At 42.2% G+C, this 20,511-nt stretch overlaps 1 protein-coding gene across 3 annotated transcripts in view; it reads right to left on the minus strand.

The window, feature by feature from the left end:
• dlgap1b (discs, large (Drosophila) homolog-associated protein 1b) overlaps positions 1 to 15,312 on the minus strand; it is a 117,205-nt gene extending 101,893 nt beyond the window's left edge. For all 3 annotated transcript variants that reach the window (XM_050057293.1, XM_050057292.1, XM_050057294.1), the window contains exon 1: positions 15,168 to 15,312. The gene's annotated coding sequence lies outside the window, so the exon portion shown is untranslated. The remainder of the gene's footprint in view (positions 1 to 15,167) is intronic.
• Positions 15,313 to 20,511: the final 5,199 nt, after the last annotated feature.

The following is a 20,511-nucleotide window of genomic DNA, read 5'->3' on the forward strand; positions in this document are numbered from 1 at the left end:
GTTCGCTTTTGAATTTGTGTGTGTGTGTGTGTGTGTGTGTGTGTGTGTGTGTGTGTGTGAGTGAATGTGTGGGAACAGATGGAGTGCAGCGATACAGATAAAAGAGCATTGTGATATGCATGAAGCATGAGACGCTGTCCGTGGTGCTGAAGTCATCCTGCAAGCTGCACTAACTTGCTCTCAGGGACATTCATTCATCTTTCTCTCTTTCTCTTCCTCCCTCTGTCACACACACACGCAAGCACCATCACACACAAACACACACACACCATCACTTAGTTTCAGCCAAAAACATATTTTGATCTCGCTGCAAATCTGCTGTCCTGAATTCCACCCAAAACCACTTTTATTATGTATATCTAGATTATCTATACTAAAAATGGCACGTCCCTGAAAAGGCTCAGCGAGAATGCAGGCGTAAGTGGTGACCTGAAAAAGTGGCGACCAATAACAGGCCGAGAAGCCGGCTAATTCAACGGCGGCCCCCATCACTCAGCCCACGGGGCCAGACTGATGTCTGACCTCCAGCTGTCTGTCCATTTTGTGCTCAATTAGCAAAGAACTCTCTCTAACGCACATGTGCAAAGATCTCGGCGCTTGTGACCTTTTTCTTCCCCGCTAATTAAATTACTAATAAATCTAGACACTAAATTTCTCTGTCACAAATGAGTGGGTGTGGAGGTCAAGAGAGGAGGAGAGACGGAGCGGAGACGACGTCGATGGAAGGGTCTGCTGATTCACTCCCCTTCCCGGCCCCTCTGCAGGTGGGAAATTGGGAGCAGGGCAATATTCACTGTCACTCAGGTGCCAGGACAATCTGAGCTTGTAAAGAGCCACAAGAGGAGTTAAAAAAAAAAAAGCTACTCTCGCAAAAGTGCAGGATTCACACTTTGAGGTTACAATTATTAAAAAAAAAAAAAGTCTTTGGAGAGAGAAGACAACATGGTGAGCTCTGCCAAGGCCAGTCAGCAGAAACAAAGTGGCAAGACGGACACACATTTCCATTTTTTTTTCTTTTAAAAAAACAACAGCGTAATTCAAACTCATGCTCCACCGATCATTTCTAACACTTTACTTTTTTCATAGATTGACAACAACAGCAAAAAAACTGCTGTGACCAATTTTGTCTTCTTCCTGTGGGTGCCGGATGACAAACAGTGACTACTACGCATGATGCATGCACACCACAATTACAGTGAATTTCTTACTGGGGACGATTATGTAGTTTGAGCCATTTTCAAGTCCGCATGAAAGTTGTTTTTCACACTGCACAAAACGCAAGAAAATAACCTCGTGAAACTCTAACTATGCTAGCTGCATGAAAAAAACAACAATAAATAGAGGGGCACTCTAGATGATTGGTCATAAATAGGCCCCCTGTCATTATTAGGTTATGAGATTGTGAATACGCTTTTTCTCCTCTCATCTTCTCCCTCCCTCCCACCTCTTCCATGCCTGCCACCTTGGCATCGGTCATGCTTTGGCTTTGTACCACAGTTTCAGCCTCTCCCTCCCCCCTTTTTCTCTCCCTGCAGCCAAAATGCAACATGGTGATTTATGCCTGAACTTAAAAAACACCACGCGAGGAGCTGCATTTAATTTACGCCACTTTATTGATATGTTTTACAAACTCATGTTCCTGGCCTCATGTGGATCATAAAAACAATGCTGGTGACAGTTAGTTTCTGTAATCCCTATGGTTTTAATTTGACAAATGATTGTCTCTATAAGCCGAGAGATAATCCAGGAATCAATGCAAACATGGCATTTGGTTTAGCTGCATTTGAATTATTGTTTCAGATGAGTTATTATTCAGAAAATGTGACTGATTAGGAAGCCTTAAATCCAACTTAATTCAGTAAAGGTATATGATACAAACTATGCAGGAAATATGACATGGATTAAACCACTTTCCAAATCGGATTCTAAATATAAGCATTAGTTTTGTGAAACACTGATATTATTGTGCCAAGATGGCAATCTGTAAACAATATTGAAATCATGCTGTCAAAACAAACCCTCCCCAAGAAGAAGTGAACCAAAACTGGCAACAATTTTCAAGGCCCTGCTACGATCAATATACCAAGCTGAATAACATATCTGGTCCTCCTTCCACTCGTTTCTGTGCAAAAACAACCCCGAGTACCAACACCAAGCATTCACTCATTCACACACTGACACACACATACAGTCACCATCTGTCATGCTGTAACCTCCCCAAGCTCGCTTTCCCTCGCCGCCCTGCCGGGACACATGCTCACTAATGATTCCATAACTTTGTTACCACCTCATTATGGCGGTTAGTAAGCGCCATAGCTAGATTTACAACTTTGTAATGGACTCGCGGCGCGGACTCATCTGACAGCCGTATTGATTCACTGCACCGTGACGAACAGGCCAGTTGAGACTGCGTGGTGGCAGCGCTGACCTCCACCTGCTCCCGAGCTACTGTCGTCATTTTGTCCATCTGCCTCTTTGCCTTCTGCGTCAGATTACAGTGCAGGGACGGCGATGGCTCGACATTTCATGAAATATGTTGTGATTTAAATAAAGCATTTCTGGAGACAAATGAAAGGCTGTCACGTACAACTCCACAGCTTTTCTGAGTTGTACAGCCTCCAGTCTCCCAGTACACACTGACTGATGTGTTTCCACACACGCGGCTCTATAGTTTCACACCACCTGGGAAAAAATATCATAGCAAAGTGACTTGCCAGGGAACAAAAACAAAAGCAAAAGCCAGGATTTGAAGACCGAAAGGAGCAGGGAATTTGCGCCAAACTGGTTCGGCAGCAGAATGCTCACATGTGATACAGCGTGAGGAGACGGTGCCCAAGTTGTCCTGTGCGGTTATTATATACACCAAATGTGCATTGTCTTCATACATTTTCAGGAGCTTACTGGAAGACCTGTGAAAGCAGTCTGTAATGGTTTCAGAGGAAGAAAACATTCTTCTATTGCCAAAGGGTTTCCTTTGAATGCAGCCAGAAACATTTCAGCATGTGCAGCTGCTCTGCATGTTTATTTCAACCTACTGGGAAACCTCTCAGGGGGAGCGCCATCAAGAAGAAAAGCGCCGATATGGAGCTCAGTAAGGGCTAAACTACTCATGCGGGCTGAAGTGAAGCAGCTACTAGAGGTTGAGGCCCAATGAGATTAGTGGGAGGGATAGAGTGAGTGTGTTGAAGTGGAGCAGGAGGGGTTAACTAGCATTTAAACTAGCCTGATGACCTTTTGGTTAGGAGATGACCAGTTGGCCTTTGGAGCAGATAATCCCTGGAAAAGCTGGTTTTACTGACTCAACAATGGTCTCCTCCCCCACACACAAACAATCAACACCACTGCGACACATACAGAACTATTTGTTCCCATACTGGGGTCTGCCTAAATGAACTGTATTAATGTTTGTGGGTGTCATGGATTTGCATATGTGCTGCACAAAGCAGCCATAATCATTTACAAAGGTCAGTACAGAAGCTACTTATCACGGAACATCTTAGCGATGATACAGAGACAAAGATGATAAATCATCACTGCATAATTCATATATTTCACATACTGTAATGCATGTTCCAAAGAGAGATCTTTATGCTAAAGACGAGTGTGATGTGAAACAGCACAAAGCATAAACTCATGTGCTCTGTGTGCTTCCCCTGCACAGCACATTAGCCATCTCCTCCTTGTTCTCCCGCTCGCATTGCCTCCTCATTCATTGGCCCTTGTGCCTGATTTAGCCAGTGCCTTGGGCCTGCAGCAACTGGCGGTGGTATAGAGGGCCATGTAAATGTCACCGTCTCAGAGGCTGTGCTCTGCGGAGCGTGAAATGAAATCTGGCAGAGTTTTAGGGCCCTGCCTTCCCTCACATGGACATTCCACAGCACACGGACCCTATATAAAATTCAAGTGCATGTTATGATTACATCTGAACCCCCTGCCTCTTTCCTCGATCAATTATCTAAGCGTCAGGTCAAAAGTGTTGCCGTCGCTTACATGTGGGAATATTCTCCCAGCACGATTAATAGGTTATTAGTTCAAAAACAGATTATTATTGCTGTCATGTGAAATTGGATAGCTCTCCTAATCCAAACTAATCCTATGGATCATGCAACCATATCAAGATTACTGCATGTTATCTGCATGTACTTCATACACATAATCAGACGAGTACACAACATTTCTAACTGACATGTCTTGCCACTCAAATGTCAATCACATGATTTATGCCTCTAAAAGATGCTCTCTTCCAACAGAAGATAGAAGAGCTGAGAGCCTCTTATGCTGGCGCAGGAGGACGATGAGTGGTTCAACGTTTCACTGCAGGGAAAGTTCCCAGTAGGGTTTCTTCCACTGGGAAGTTGGCAGTAAGCTTGAGGGGCTCTCTCTCAATTAAAATCAAGAACACGATGGGGCCTTCAGCCAGCGCTGACGCCATTTTGGATCCGTAACAACTGTGTCAAACCTCCCTATTCAGTCAGTTCTGCCCAAAACCATCTCTTGTGGGTTCTTATTGTCAAAGCTGGGATCAAAGTAAGCCCATGTACTGAGCATGTAAGGCTGGAAGAGGGAGAAAATACAGCCACTGATGTATCAGAATTCCTGCTCTAACATTCAGGCCACACAGGCCATCCCTCTACTTTTCTCTGAGCTGACAGAGTGCTGTCAGCGTTGAGATGAGCTTAATGAAAGCCCCATATTATACTCTATTCAAAAGTGATGAGATCAATTAAAGGCTGTCATCTCAAAATATCTACCTTCTAAAATACCCATTGTTGAAATTACCCTCTCTTGCTTATCGCCTCTATTCATCTTCCAGCCAGGCACTTAAAGCCTGGCACTTGCGGACATTTACAAATAGGCTCTTCTGTTGCATTTAGAGCCGTACCTTTTGCAGCTTATCTTGTGTAACGAGCTCTTAAATAAATCTCCTTGCTTTAAATAAACAGGTGCTGTGCTCACAAAGGCTTTCCTTGATGTTGGGTCACATGACAGTCTGGACTCTTGTCAGGCACGTGACACGTTAATGCCAACAACTGTGTATTCTCTGCTGAAGGGAGAGGCTGTAAATTAAATTCATGTAAGAGACGCCAATAAATAAGGAGTTCATTGAATTCTGATGAGTTTCAATAAAACAATATTATTAGCAGATTGCAAAATACTTCCCCTAAAACTTTATAAGGGACATATAAAATCTGTCCCTGTGGATCAGTAATGTGCGGCAGCTTTGCGGAACCACACTTGCCTATGAGCTTTAAAATGGCTGAATGTAACTGTGATCACGCGCTCTCTCGCTGTGTGACAGCGCCCGGCGACTCAGAGAGGAGTCAGAGCTGGGGAGATCTTCGTCATCCTCCTTTCTCCTGTCACAGCCACTGAGAGCCAGCCAGGCCAGCTGCTGCAGGGCACTGCAGAAAGCTGTGGCGTGGAGGGATGCTGGCAGGTCAAGAGAAGCCCCCTCACTGCTCCACTAAGCCTATCCTCACCAAACTGACACTGTGAGCAACAAGCTGTTTCACGGTCCAGGGGGAAAATATGATGAGAGGAAAACCTTGATGGAAACTGGACTAATAATTCTAAAGTGGGATTTTGCCTACAGTTATGATTCTAGAGATTTTCATAAAATCAAACTCTATTTTTAATTTATGGTTGGTATGTTTTTTCTGCAATGGCCATATCTCTCAATTAGAGGTGGAACGGACAGTAAGGCTGGGTATGGGTACTCAATACATTTAAGGTATCTACCAAAATAACCCAGTACCAAGTAGTACTGAAATGTCTCCAGTCAACCAATACCTGCATTTGATCCTTTTTTTGTCAAATCCTTTTTTGGCCCAGACCATCCTGACTCCCAACTGAAGTCTCCAGAGCCTCTCTCCTCAGCAGTCAACAGTCAGTTTAACATCTGCCCAGTTAGCACAAGCTAAAACAGCAGCTGTGGCTAACATTCAGCACCACAAAGTAACACCAACAGCAACGGCTTGACTCTGTCCTTAAAGCTGATAATAGCCATTAAGTGATCATGTGATGCTAACAGTTAACCCTGTCACTACATGTGCGTGGCTGGGCAGATCTCACAACTGTCCCTGGTGCAGATCAACCACAGCCCTGCTGTGTGGAGTTTGCATGTTCTCCTCGTGTCAGCGTGGGTTTTCCCTGGGTACTCCGGCTTCCTCCAACAGTCCAAAGACATGCAGGTTAACTGGTGACTCTAAATTGGCCGTAGGTGTGAATGTGAGCGTGAATGGTTGTCTGTCTCTATGTGTCAGCCCTGTGATAGTCTGGTGACCTGTCCAGGGTGTAGCCCACCTGCAGAAATTTAGAATGCCAGATTTTTTTCCTGGTGACTGGGCTGGGGAAACATGGCAAACATGCACAGCCACCTGATTCACCATCATCCTGATCTCGTCCTTGAGAAAATGGCTGAAGCTCCCTCAGCTGTAAGTCAACCTACAATGAACACAGTAAGCTAAGACTCAATGCACTTTTTTGCACATTGTTTAATCTCAGCTGTAAAATTCTGTGAAAATGACACCACAATGCAGTGAATAAATACTTTAGTATTATCTACTTCTTTGGTTAAACAGACATTGCGATGTATCGTAGATGATTGTCTTGCAATGCATCAAGAAAACACCATATCAGAGCTGTATTAAGTTACTGCCAAAGCAAAGCCAACATTTCACACTATTGCTGCTCCACATTAAAAGCATTTAACTGATGAAACATGGTGTTTTTTTAATACAAATGTAATTTATTTATCACCAAGGATTACATCGACCATGACAGGTCATCAAATATGCATCTCCAAAACAAGACATTATAATTGTTATCACTTTTTGACGGTGGATCAGTTCTAAATATTGCAGGAAGTGATGGAACAAGACAGATCAGCATCTGGGCTGGATTGCAAAATCCCTCATCAGTGTCAGGGAACGGTGAAAATGTCACATTAATTTGTTATTACAGGATGTGACACCTGGGCTGTGTGGAGGTTAAATAGGTTGACACGACAATGATTGTGGCCCATACCTGTTCCACCCATCATCCCATCTAGGCGGCTGAGGTTTGATATTCGCTATGAAAACATTATGCCCTGTGAAATAATTTATCCCTGCAGACGCCTGGGGAATGACACACCTTTTTAAAATGTTGCTATGATAACAGAAGCTATTATCATGTCTAGACGACCGTCAGACTATAAAAAGTGTCTATCTGTTCAATAACAAGCAATTGATGTTATGACATGCTTTCGTCTGGCACTGTTTGGATGAAACTAAATTGCCTATTATTTGGTCAAAAAATATAAATTTGCTTTCAAATTGACTCTGTGCACTTAAATTATTATGTGATAAAGAGCACACACACCACTCAGAGTTACCTTGCATTGTTCCACTGATATCATAATCATTAGTGCCTTCTGGCAAAACAGTGAGATCTTGTCAAAGTCCTCTCAAAACAGGGATCAGCCCTCTCTCTCATCACTGTCAGTCTAGTAGACAAGCCGTCAAGACTTTCCTAAAGCTTCAGTCTGCATGCAAATTAGTCTCTCTGGCTTTACTCTGTACACATGCTAACAGACTGTGGTACAAAGAAATAAGCATCAACTCTGCCACTGGCTTTGCAGATCTTAGATTAGGCTATAAATGATGTTTGGAATTATAGGAGAAAACCCTGTTTCGAAATATGCGTGATGTTTGTACAAACATTAGCATATTGCCATTTCTGAGGGAATGATTGCTTTCTAATGGATATGTGCCTTTCATATAGCAAAATGTTGTTTCATAAAAAAAGCTATTTGAACAAAAAATATGTCTACTACCCACTCGCATGCAGAGCCCTCACAATTGAGGCGATGAGGGGCTTCACTTAGCGGCAAGGAGCTGTTCACTCGCAGAGAATATGAAATTGTAAGTGAGAAAAGTGAACATGGGAACCTTTTATGAAAAATCATTTTAACAGCATGACTGCTATTTGACTTTTTATGATATCCGATAACCTGATAAGGTTAGAAATAGAAGTGGAGGGACTTCACTTCATTGCATCAGTGTACCATAGTCAGATTTGTCTGGCTTAAAATTAGTTCAGCGATTCCTTCGACTCCTGTTCTCAAAATATATCAAAATTGACCAGAAGAGACAATAGCCATATTACTGTATGTATTAAGAGTTGTCTTCCACATGATTACACCAGGCTTTACAAGCTGAGCTACACATTGCAAACCTGAAACATAGAAAACACATAGTATGCATGGATGGATTATTGAACAGGCCTACCAGGCACAAGACCAGGGGCCCAAAGTGTCAGGGCTTCACCTGACCTTCACCTGCAAAATGAAACTCAAACACATACTGATCTGGAGGAGACTAAAAAAGACCACAAAAGAGATGCAAAAGAGCTGCAAAGAGACAAAAAATAACTACAAAATGCTGCAAAATGACCCCAAAAAAGACACAAAATTACCCTAAAGAGACACAAAATCTCCAAATGATGCATAGCAGCAACATAGAGACACAAAACAACACAAAGTCTGTGTGTATTACCCCTGTGTACCAAAGGTGGGGGGGCCTTTTGCATATCGGAGTTTGGGGTGGAGAAAAAAATCGATACAGCATAGTATCGCAATATTTTTGGCGATATCGTATCGTCACACAGTCTCGATTTTTTTACTATATAAATTATAAACATTACAAATACATTAAACTTTTGGTAGCCAACTAGAATAATACAATTAACTGCTTTTTCAGTTCACTAGACACATTTTGCTGCTGCTGACAAAATTTTCCTTCGGGGGACATAATTTACAGTTAAAAAAAAGGTAATAAAGCGCAATATATCCCAAAATATTTTGTTGTAATAATCAGCATATAGCAACATATTTAAAATCGCAATATTGTATCACGACTTACGTATCATGATAATATTGTAACGTGATTCCTCTGGTGATTCCCATCCCTAATCTGAACCCAGAGGCCCATTGTCTCAGAGTCCACCCATGATAAGGCCTGTTTCCACCGCAGGAACTTCGGGGTAATTTTACGGGGCCGGGGCTGTTGGTGCATGTCTCCACCGCAGGAACCACCCCCGAAGGACAGAGTTCCGGAACTTTTACGGGGGCTAAACAAGTCCCTGCCTCGGAGTAGGTACTCAGAACGGCCCCGAAAGACTCCTGGCTGGGGCTTGGGGATTACTTGGTGCTGATTGGATATACTCAAGGAGGGATGTGACGTCAACAGAAAGCAACAAAATAGCCGGCATTTTTAAAACTCAGCAGACGAGGGTTAGCTCGTTCATATAGCTTTCGCCGCCATGTAAAAAAAACTCACTAAATGGCCCGTGAAAAAAATATTCTTTCCAGCGGATATCTTAGTTACAACATGATTGAGCTAGCAAAGCAGTTTTGTGTTGATATGTGTGGTATTTATTCAGTTTTGGGAAATCACGATGTCTAGAAAGCATCAGCTAACAGCAGCAGCAAAGTTAACATCAGGACGTCATCTGTTAAAAGCCTCCTGTTGTCGGATATGACATGAAACTACCCCAGTTAGCTCAATCATGTTGTAACTAAGATATCCGCTGGAAAGAATATTTTTTTCATGGGCCATTTAGTGAGTTATTACAGACACCGCTATCGGCTAATGGCATCCCTACGTCGCCCCGGTCAAAATGGTTGCGCAACGATTACGTAACATCCAGAGGCAGCCCGTAACTTCACAGGAACCTTCCTCGTACTCCGCTCAGTGGAGACACGGCGGTTGAGAGGGCCGAATGAGAGGATGTTCCTGTAGTAGTTCCTGCCCCCCAAATAGTACCAGGAACTTCTTCAGTGGAAACGGGCCTATAGTAAGCAGTTTGCACAACAAAAACTGGCTGATCAGGCAGCCGCAAACAGGTTGATTTTCCCTCAAGTGTATGTCTATTCTGTGTGTATGAGTGTGTCTGTGTCCGTGTGGGAATATGCAGCCTGAGTGCATGTCTACGTGCATAGCCTCCTACAATATACCATGATGGGAAATAATGCCTGTACTTATTAGATTGCAAGCAATCCGACACTGAGGCATGCGTCTGTATATAATCCATTGTGAGCCACCGATTCCACTATCAAACCACAAATCTGCTCACAGACGCATTATGGTTGGTATCAGTTCTTCGGGTGATACACCATACACACCACCATAATTCATTAAAACCATTCAGAGAGAGTTATCTCTGCAGTGACTTTTTCCCCTAGAGGAGGTAGCTGTTTGTATATTTCTCCATTCAGCCGCTCGCCACCACTGAAGAATATCAGAATATACCACTATCAATACGGCTGTTTAAACAAGCCAGTCAGCTAGCAGAGAGTTTGTGTTTAAAATGGCAACAATAAGGGGATGTGTGCACTATCACCCCACACACAGGTTCAGTAACAGTTGAAAATTGCTTTGCATTCAGCAGCTGATTCCAGCACAGAAAGGGATATGCATCTGCACTGAGAGAGAGAGAGGGGGGGGGGGGGGGGGGGGCGTGTACAGGCAGTCCTCCCCAGTGTCTGGCCGAAGGCCTCCCTAGTGGATTATGTTACCCAACAATGGCAGTGGCCTTTCACAGTCGGAGCATGCTCCAATAGCTGGAAGGCATACAAACATGCCTCTCTTCCCCTTTCCCTTGCTCTCCCACCAGAATTGACATTGTCCCCTGTCGAATGCAGGTCTACAGTATGTCTTTATATCAACAAATGAGTGCCCTAGTTTCTGGTGAAAGGCACATAAAAAGCAGGCTATCACATCAAAGCATTTCAACGGAGCGTGCCGGGGCATGAATGGCATCACACATGCAAAGGGACTCAGTGTCACTGCATGTTTGCGGAGACAAAAAAAGGTGAGACCGCCGTGGCTGTTACCATCTCCTCACAAATGAAAGACGGACACTACAGAAGGCTCGACAGAACTGTGGGGAGATAATGATGTGTTAAGACATACTGTAAGCGTATGTGTTCATAATGTGTGTGGAGAAACACACACTATCAACACAGAGAGAAAGCCTGAGGCATAGACTGTAGTAAGTCCTGCAGGCATGAAGGGGAAGCTGTGATGGTAAACAATGTTCTTCATCAGACATTCAATAGCTGTGACTTTACAGCTGCTGCGCACACACAGCTCCCTCAGCAGAATAATGTATACACAGCAAAGTGACATCATCAGTAAGTGTATTTTGCCTCATGCTTCAGCTGCAGCACAGTGTCGCAGTAATGACTTTGACCTCCAAATGAATTACACTTGTCAATTAAGAGATACTTAGCCAATTTTCAACCAGCTTTGTATCATAACGATCTCACCAACGCCCAGATCTCCCCGCTCATCTCTCAGCTCAAATCCGCTGTTACTCCAACTACAGATTGTTCTACCGCATTTTCGGATGCCCGCCACCATGTACACAAAGAGAATGGAAGAGGATCAAGAGATTCACCTCTCTCTGACCTCTCCCTGGTCAAATATAAACCAAGATTCTGTTACTGTTTTCCCTATTTCTCCCCTAAAATGTCTTCAGAAACAGATTTTAGTGCACTGTTTGCCTGTAATATGAGAAATTGTGAACAGGAAGTGGGTGCCATACTGTTTCCTGTATTGTAAAAACTATGTAAAACTAAGCAGTGCTGATATAATATAAACCAAGATTCTGTTACTCTATTGCCTATTTGTCACCTAAAATGTCTTCAGAAACATATTTTAGTGCACTGTTTACCTGTAATATGAGAATTTGTGTTCTGTTAATGCTGATCATTTTTGACAAGTCGGCCACCATAATATTTCCTGTGGAAAAACAGTCAAGGTCGCATTACGTCACCCACTTGCGGGAGTGCGTATTGGTCCAGTGCATTCTGTAAGTTGTAGGTTTTCTACCTCTTGAGCAAAATGAAATGCCACAGCCTTCCTCCTCTGTTTTCTCTGGTCACATAGCACCAATTTCAAAAGTATTTGCTTCAATCTACTACAGCCTAGATTTCTGAAAAGACCATCTCTCTAGGAGTGAAACACTTCTTTGAGTGAACGGGGCGGCTAAATGAACATGTTATGGCGGCTGCTGACATTTAGAAACTAGATGAGTTATTAAGATTAAATCCTGGGGAGCAGAAAGTGATTTTTTTTCCAGCCTAAAACTCCTCAAAAGGCAGATAATCTCAGAGGAGCGGGATTAGTAAATTTATTTCGAGCACTGAGTCTATCATCATTATGTGTGTGTAACAATCTGGTACAGTCAGCGAGGCCTGTTTGATGGGCAGTGGCACACACACTTCTTCTGTAGTCTTCAGTGAATACCAGGCTGTACAGAAGTTCATCTCTCTCTAAACTTCGCCTTTTAAAAAATATAAAAAATACAAGGTTCGCCACTGGTTTCCCCCGAGGTGGCACAGAGGAAAAATTCCACAGGAGAAAAGATGAAGAAATTAAATTGGCCTGCTGACAGCTCCTGTACGACCGATCTCAGCAACTAAGTGCAGCGGAAAGTGCGCAGGCTGAGATTACAGGACTGGAACAGGAGTGCTTGAAGAGTCCCCTCAAGCCAAACTACTAAGTCTTATTGGTGTGAGGGAGAAGCCTCAGAAATGGAAGATATCCTGCTCTCCGAAGTGAACCACTGAAAAGCGACAAGACGATGTGGGACCTGACGAGGCTCTGCTCAGTTGAACAGTGCAGTGTAATTAAAATTCAACAAAGAAAAGAACACAGCCCGGAACTACAGCACATCAGAGAATACTGCTATAGCTGACTCATCATCGCTGTCATCCACAACCATCATTACGACATGATTGTGACTTCTGGCCTTCCCTAATAAAACCTGAGGGGGACAAGTTATGAGTAACAGCTATGTCATCACTGTGCGTTGCAAAATCGTCATTGCCATCATCATCCCTTATTTTTATTGTAAAGCCTTGGGGTGTTAGAAAGCAATATTTGTGCCACCACTAGTCTTAGCCTCCTTCTGCCCCTCGGGCTGCTCCAATCTGATGGTCCTTTTATAATTTCATTTTAATTTCAGGGTTCCATGGCTTCAAAGAAAAGCTCAAGACAGAACAGCAAACACACAAACAAGGCCATGTGGACTGCCTGTGAGAACACGTTTACATCCAAGCAGCATTATCTGCATAATTACACGGCGAAGCGAGACTTGCAGGGTATGGGAGAGGAAGTGTGAAAAATATACGGAGATTTTAAAATATTCAGAAGCCCTTATCTCCCCTCGAAAGCATCCTTAATATTCCACAGGCAGTGCGTGGAAAGCAGGCAGCTGGAGGAGTGTTTACAGGTATTTTGTAGGAGAGCAGATCTCATCGTGTTTTAACTAAACTGGCGCCGCTTAGTTCGACAACAGCACAACAACGACAGGAGCAGGGCTTGCCCTCTGCTAATTGACACGGGAATGAAAAGAGGCAGTCACAAAAGACCTTCATAACGGTGCGTTCTTACATTCTTATCATCTGTGAGCTGGCTGAGATATATGAAAATGATACCGGGGGAAGGTACTACAGCTGATAACAGCATCAAGACAAAAAGGGGAGCTAATGAAGCACAGGCGCAAGGTTGAGGGTTCAGCACCTCCAACACTCCATCTCCACAGTCGTATGAAGCCACTGCAGTCAGTCATACAAGCGAGATGCAGAGGGTCTCTAACACGGGGGGGATGGGATGGGGGGGGGGGCAGATGCTGGGGCCTTGCGTTTAACAAGGATGGCTTGCACATTTACGGCTTAAGGAAGTGACACAGGCGCCGAGGGAAGATCAACAGATTGTGGGACTGTTCGCTGCTTCTTTGAGATAAAAAAAGAACGCGCCTGGAAAAAATGTCTGACTTGCAATGCCTTTCACTTGGAGTAGGCAAAGATAAAGAAAGAGAGAGAGGGGGGGGGGATCATTAAATATGCCTCTTATCCTGCAGTACATTACCTCAAATCTGGAAGATCTGTGTGGCCTGCAGCTTTGAGTCAACATTCCTGTATTATTTAAGTGCTTAATTCATTAAGGTAGGGGCGCTAATAGCTTCTTTATACTTGATTGGCCTCATAGCCGTGATCCCTTCCTATCGTCCTTGAGTCTTGCTTTACCTCAGCTGGAGTCAGAATAACAATTGCTTTTATTCCAATTGGCTCAGCGCCTCTCCACACACACAACAATAATTACAGAGTCTCTCCTAATGGCATATAATTTTCATCTACACCAGGAGCCATTAACATAGCTTTATTCTAGTAGACGAACTAGTTGTGCATTTGCGTCAGACAAGTGATCCATTCATATCGCAGCTGGTGTAAGTCTAGAGAGTAATTTACAGATGTAGTGTTCGTTTATGCCGACTGAATCTCACGGGCTACTACTTGTGGCAGTGTTTTAATGACTGGAGTCACACACTGAGCGTGGAGCAGTGCTGTGTGTGCAGACCACATGCAAAAGCAAGCCAATTTCAGAGGAGATGGAGAGCCAGAATGAACCCATGGAGCAGACTGAGAGAACAAACCCATAGAGCAGATTGGCACGGCTATAGGAATATAGGGATGAAGCATGATGCTCCAGAAGCCATGAGTGGAGTGTGTACAGTGTCAAGCATGATGTGGTTACATGAACACCTCAAAGCTTTGGGCACAGTGAAATGATGGCACATGTTCTGCTGGCCATTACTGTATCCTCGTCCCACAAGTGGAAGCAGGCAGCTTTTTTTTTCTATATCCCAAGCTATGTTAATGTTGCAGAAGAAGCAAAATCTGCATCATATCCTCATGTTAAAATGCCAAAGACGCAATTGCAGACGCGCTTGTTCCGTCAAGGCGCACCGATTGGGTGATTGGGTATTTTACCCTTGCCTCATTATCACTTAGTGGTGAGGACGGTTGTGAACGTGCCAACGGGCGCAAAACGCAGTCTAACAACTTTGGCGAAAGGAATTGCCTAATTTCTTTCAGTGTGTGGTTTATAAGAAAGTTGTGCCAGTACATACAATCAATACAGCCCATCATGCACAAGCTGGATACATGAAAACGAGCAGCATGACGTTAGACTCTGCACACTGAGGAGGAAAAAGTGGCTGACGAAATATGTTAGGATAAAAGAGGTGCGTCTGTTATAAGTGATGACAAGTGCAAACAAATTCCCACCGCAGGATGAATGAAACGAGACAAACAATTTGCGCATTTGCCCCCCTACCTTGTCAACGCAGGCCGTCCGAGAAGCGTCTCCAGAGTAATCCTGTGAATGTCGCCGAAACTGCTGCTTTGCCTTCAGGATGTAACAAGTCGGGATTTATCATATAGGACGTCACTTGGATGGTAAGGTCCCATACACTGGAGTATCTTCCTGTATCGCTCCGTCTGCGGGCTGCAGAGGCATCACTGGACGTATGAAACAGCGCTTCACATGAGCGGAGGGAGGGAAGGTCCGACATGGAGTCAGGCTGCTGTCTGGATCCTCCACCGGTCCTCTCATCCAAATCCCACACACAGAAAACATTTTAGAGGAAGTCTGTACCTAAAACTTCAAATTAATGGTCGAAATAATAATAAATAGCACTATTATAATCAGTGGTGTTGCTGTTGCGGATAAATTACGACTGAAAAAGCGTTAAACTGTATCCTGTAAAGTGAGGAGCCCCAGGTGCAATTCATTATCACTAATTAGGATAACTGTGCTAATGAGGCTAAAGGCTAAAAGCTAATCTCAGGTTAGCTTATTTTCTAAAGGTTTCATATACCAGCCTCAAAATGAAATAAAAATGATCTGTCTATCAGTCACATTAAGATTTGATTTGAATTTATTTCAGTCTGCAAATAGAGGCAAGAACATCATGTATTAATCTACACATTCATGTAAATAAAGTCACGGCCTCTCACAGAAAATGGCAGATACTTAAATACTACATTGCAAAACATCACAATAAAGTAATTTAACATATTAGACACTAACACACTCCGAAAATAGATGAAAATCAACAACAAAACAAACCAAAACAGGCAAACAAGACAAAATACAACACACACGAAAAACAACTTACAAAAGGCAATTTACACACTATAAGTTTCAGTATTACAGTCTGATCATTTATTTTCATATTTGATCAAAACATTATTTTCAAACTTTTGCTTAAACCTAGTAAATGTTTTACATGTTTTCAGTCCCCCACTACAACTTATGTAAATATATATTAAATACAGTAATGCTATACATTTAAGCCACACCACATCCCCATCAAAACTGAGCAAAATCCATTTTATGAGGAGGAAAGGTCTGGAAAAGGCTAGTAAATCGACCTCGAGCTATGAAGGTTTTTTTTTTGTTTTTTTTTAATATATATATTTCTAGAAGTGTATTCTATATATTTTATATTTTTCTAAGTATTAACTTATTTTTCTGAATTATTTTGTTTACTTTTTATTTATTTATATTATTGCCTATTTTCTCTCTAAGATGAATAATTATTCACAATTTTAAAGCCAAGATGATAAGACCAAATTTATTTATTATTTATTTAGCAGTGATAATGCACAATACATACTGTACCCAATAGCTAAAAGCTAATTGTTATCAGTGATGCCCCTGGGTTGAAAGAAAAATAATTATTTGATTAAAAGATTATCTGATTAAAAGGGGAAAAAACAGTTGCATTTATGCATTCATTTATTTTTGATAGGGACGATGCAATTTAACATAGTTCCAATACAGAGTATGAGACTGATGTGTAGCACAGAGAGTTTATAGCTGTTGCTAATTTCAACTCTCATTCCTGGTTGGGCTTTTACATGTAGATCTAAAATGTAATTAAAAATATATCATATATATATATATGATATATTGATCATTATACAACCACAATACACTATAAACATGGAAGGCACAATAAATACATAGACCACAATACACATACCACAGTATATACATACATCACAATGTATCTCACAATACATCTACTACAATAGACATACCACTATACACCAAAACACTAATACCCTTTTAAAGTTCGAGCACATTTAGCTAAAAGTGGGTACAGCTCTGGTTTGCTTTTAGCCAGCACTTGACCTTTGTTATGAAAGATTTTAAATCTGTAATCAGTTTGACTTCAGTTGGTAATGTGTTCCAGAGTTGACAGACCTTTGTGGAAAAAGCTGATTGTCCAAATTAAGATTTACAATATGGTATTTTACAATTGTCATTCACGCTGCTCCCTGTTACTCGTCTTGTTGTGGTAAATCAAAACCTTATACTTTGTAAAAAAGAAAACAACAGTCACAACAAAACACCATACTAGAAATAACATCTATCCTGACAAAAATAACACAAGAATAATGCAAAATATCCCCAATGGAGGAGGACATCATCATCAGCAATTCAAGCAGCATTAAAAAATGAAAAAGAAATTTGTACATTTACCATCACATGATGCCAGATGAATCCATCTGCTGAGGAGCAGCTTTTTTTAAGTGCGTGTATTTCACTTACTTCTGTTATGTTCATTTGTCTTCAGGTTTGGCCAAATATTCAGATTGAATTATCATGTGTTGTATTCATAACCAAAACCATCTCCAAAACATATGTATAATAGAGCACTGTGACATTTGTATCATGGAGTATGAGATCTTTCAGTGCAGTTTTTATCATCCAAATCACATATGTCTTGCACTCACACACACACACAAAAAAAGAGACATTGTGCAGCACAGTGCACACAGGCACATCACACAGACTTCTCCCATCACTCCCTGTCTCTCTCTCTAGCAGTGATACTGATGAATGACTGGAGGCTACTCTGCTGGGAGAGAGCCCAACCAGCAAACCAGCCTCAGCTCTGTGCCTGCCGGGCAGCCTAGATCTAATAACAAGGTTGCATACTTCAATGGCATAACCCTGGCAACAGCAGCAGCAAAGATTCAACTTATACTGTAGGCTACTGGTGTGTGTTAGTGCGGACTTTGGGGTGATCAGTGTTGAAACAAATCAGGATGTGACGCTGCATACGGATATTGTGCATTGAGACGTTATCAGGGGATTTACTGAAGCCTGAAGCCTTTTCATCAAGCTGCAATCAACAATTTATTGGTGGCAGTCAGTCAATAAAGGCATTCCCTGAAAGTGTCAGTGAAATCAATATTCCCCCTGTGACAGCCCAGAGAGGGATGGAGAGGGAGAGAAAAATAAGCGGAGGTATAATGAGTGGACACACTTGCACTGTATGCAAATAAGATTAACTGTGTTGCCAGTGGAGCATTAGGAATGAACTGAGGTGAACTGGATTTGTACAGTTCACATGTGCTAATTTTGACCATTTTCACTCCCCCTTTGATTTTAACCGCCAGCATAATGATTTAATCCTGCCTGATCCTGGTGTGATGACTGATTTTTCTTGGGGGAAAAGGCTGACTGCAGTAAATCTTCGGGTGCTGTCCTTACAGAACAACAAGCACAGCTCTCCACAGGCTTAAACAAGCAGAGCATGTGTGTGTGTGTGTCTGTGTGTGTGTGTGTGTGTGTGTATATACTGTGTATTTAAGGCTAGTTATGCTCATATTCAAGATGGTTTTCTGTGTGTGGCGTCTTTAAGGGGAACTTGTGCTGGTGCAGCGAGTCCCTCAGGAAGCATGTGTGATCTTATTTGCGTCACAGCATCTTGCAAGTACAGTACACCCATGACGCTAGCCTACACATCAAAGTGTGTGAAATAGCCTGGCTCTGTCGGAACTTGTCTTGAGGCTGAGAGACAGAAAAATACACAGAGATGCTTGTTGGAAATAAATAAAATCCTCTGATCCCTGAGGCTTGTCAACAAAACAATTCAAGAAGATTAAAATTTAATTCATTTACTTTAAAAAAAGAATACCTGAATACACTGTATATTTCAAAGCCATATGAAGAGCAGTGTTCAATCACATTTTCTGTGTGCATGTTGTCAGACAGGTTGAAGATCCTGTGTGTGATCCAGTCCGTATTTTCCACCTCTCTCTGTCTCAGCATGCAACAGCCAGCCATTTATCAATAATTCATACCAAAGGAGGTAGTTGCAAACATATGAAAGATGACACAGAGAGTGCAAACTAACTGTTAGATTATTTTGTTGCCACAATTACCATTAAATCATACTTGGACAATTTGTCAGAGACTTAAACTGCTCAGCTCTCAGAGAACTCCAAGAAGAAGCCATTACACTGTGTTTCTTGCTTGTTATATATGCATCTCTACAAGTCACATTTTGCAATGTGCTTTACATGTATTGACTCTGTCAACAGAGTAATCTTGTGCTTTATAATTACACTGTAATTTATTTGAGTTATGAAATTTATGATGCTGGCGGATGAAGCACAGGGCATATTAATGTAAATTATTAATCATTCTACATCATTATAAATTCTGCTGATGCTGCCATGGCAATGACAGCCTTGTAACAGTAAAAAGCGTAATGAGTGTGCTTTACAGAATTATATCCAAATTTCAACTCTATTTTTTTTACTTAGAGGTGAATGTGTGAGGAATCTGTGTTGCATAACATCTCAAATGAAAACATCATGGTTTTATTTGTGGCAGCATTGATCGCAGCAGCTCTGCAGCAGATGTCACCTACTTTCAGCTTCACCTTCCCCATCTTTTCCTTAACTGCCACTCACCCTTCTTCTTCTTCTGTTGCTGCTCCTCGCAGAACAATTTCAGACTTGAGAGATTAGCGGATCTCAGGCGTAGCTGGATGAAATCAGTTTCACTGGATGGGAGACTGTAAGCACGTTCCCACCCAGCATTTTCGATCGATGCTCATGAAACGGCCCAGAGGGACGTCTGCAAACCTTTGATGTTCCCTTCAAGACTCTATCGCTTTTTCCCACTTGATTTAATTCAGGCCTCTTTGTCTTGAAGCAAATTAATTCCAGCCTGGAAAAGTGACGTGTAAACAGCAGTATCTGATTGAACCTTGCAGTATGGATGCACATATTTAATGCAAAGACCATATGGTGCGAACATGATGGTCTTAAGTTAAGGAACACTGAACATGTTGCATTCTCTAATCGTCCCATTAATGTTGCACATCGTTTAGCCCAAGAAAACTACAACTCATTACATGTGCACATGCACATATCTGAACCTTCTTAACCACAATGTTAACATGAAAGAGCCGAGCTAATGAGCAGGAGCTGTAAGATTTGCTCCTATTCTGAAGGCACTGTGCGACACATATGCTACTTATGTTGTTTACTGTATACTTAAGATTCTCCTGCAACCATCCAAACACTAGTAGAAGTACTAAGAATAGAAATGGCATTGAAGCTGAATAATTCAGACGCAGGGGGTGGAATACACGAGTTTTACCGTGAGGCCTCAAAAAAAAAAAAAAAAAAAGCTTTAGAAATGCTGATATCACAACAGCTTATTGCCCTCACTCAAGATTCTCTTTGTGTGTGTTTGCATGGGGACACATTCATTTCTGTGTGTGTGTGTATGTGTGTGCGTACTGGTCGTAAAAGGGCCAAGGGACACTTTACACAAGGATGAACTAATCATATCACAGTCCTCTATG

Source organism: Epinephelus moara, chromosome 11, assembly GCF_006386435.1.
Source record: "Epinephelus moara isolate mb chromosome 11, YSFRI_EMoa_1.0, whole genome shotgun sequence".
Classification (NCBI taxonomy): domain Eukaryota; kingdom Metazoa; phylum Chordata; class Actinopteri; order Perciformes; family Serranidae; genus Epinephelus; species Epinephelus moara.